The 1,235-nt window shown below is 44.8% G+C and overlaps 1 protein-coding gene across 1 annotated transcript in view; it reads left to right on the forward strand.

Moving 5' to 3' along the window:
- LOC108802071 (nuclear factor 7, brain-like) overlaps positions 1 to 1,235 on the forward strand; it is a 97,051-nt gene that overhangs the window by 3,996 nt on the left and 91,820 nt on the right. The window lies entirely within an intron of this gene.

Raw genomic sequence — 1,235 nt, forward strand, 5'->3', positions numbered from 1 at the left:
TTTTTTTTTTTTTTTAAGTCGCGGCACTCTTAAAAAGTATGCAAAATCTCATGGCATCCCAGTGTAACATGTAAGGGGGTACCCCCATGCAAGGGCACATTAAAAAGTGGGGTTCCATCCTTTGCATCGAAATTCTCCCTTCAAATTAGGAAGCAGCTGCGCATCTCAAGCCTCCCCTTTGCATTGCAAGCCTCCCCTTTGTATAATGAGGTGGAAGAGTTGGTTAAAATAGAACTATGAGGGGGGGGGGGATTCTCCTTTAAGCTAAAGACTACATTTTGTTATACATGAGTCCCAAGTTTTGTAGAAATTAAGTTTTTATTTTTGCAGCCTCTGCAAAATATATAATTAATCTCAGTCTGCGGGTTTCAGGCCTTTTAGGAATCTCCTGTTTTTGGCAGCCTCTGTGTGTGGGTATCTGATAAGGGGACAAATACTCCCAAATAGGTACATATGTGGAATAAATCGTAATCATGTCAAGGACACAAGTCTCTGTTCCTGTTTTTTTGCGAGGTCTGGTATTCCTGCCAGGACAACTTTAAAAACCTCGTCAGGAGCCCCCCTTCATTTTACAATTCCCCCCCTTTTACATCAAGAGTCTCCCCATCAGAAACTTTTGAGGCACCCCTGAGGAAGCCACAAGGCACCTCCGTGTGCTGTCACCCTGGTTGAGAGTCTGATTTAGGGCCGGTGCACACCTGGACGATACTGCGCGGATTGCGGTCACGGAGTCGCCCATCTCCGACTATCGCGCTGTGGGTGCCATTACTTTCTAATGGCACACTAGTCGCACCGGGCAGATCGTGCGGCATTCCACCCGTGCAGCTGAAACAGCTGAGCGTCGTGTATTGCAAAAAAAAACAACCCAAAAAGGAAAGTTTACTTTTTTCTGCGATTGCTGCGCGGATGTTCCACGTTGAAATCAATAGGGCCGCGTGGCAATTGCTGCCTGCAATTGTGCGCAACTGCACAAGATCCCGGGACGCATGTCCCAGATCATTCCGGTCTGCACCGGCCATGATGGGACTCTATATATATTTTCTACTGTCCTTGGAGGAAGATGTCTGACAAAGATCAACGCACTCTTTTGCCGGCGCCATTTTTATTTTCTTATTTTATTTCTTCAGTCGCCATTTTCATTACCCTCCCTGTGTATGATATAAACTAGATTACATGTAGTGTATATATACATTGTGTGTGTATGTATATGTGTGTGTATATATGTATATATGTAT

Source organism: Nanorana parkeri, unplaced genomic scaffold (genome assembly GCF_000935625.1).
Source record: "Nanorana parkeri isolate BGI_ZX_2015 unplaced genomic scaffold, ASM93562v1 scaffold2644, whole genome shotgun sequence".
Taxonomy (NCBI): domain Eukaryota; kingdom Metazoa; phylum Chordata; class Amphibia; order Anura; family Dicroglossidae; genus Nanorana; species Nanorana parkeri.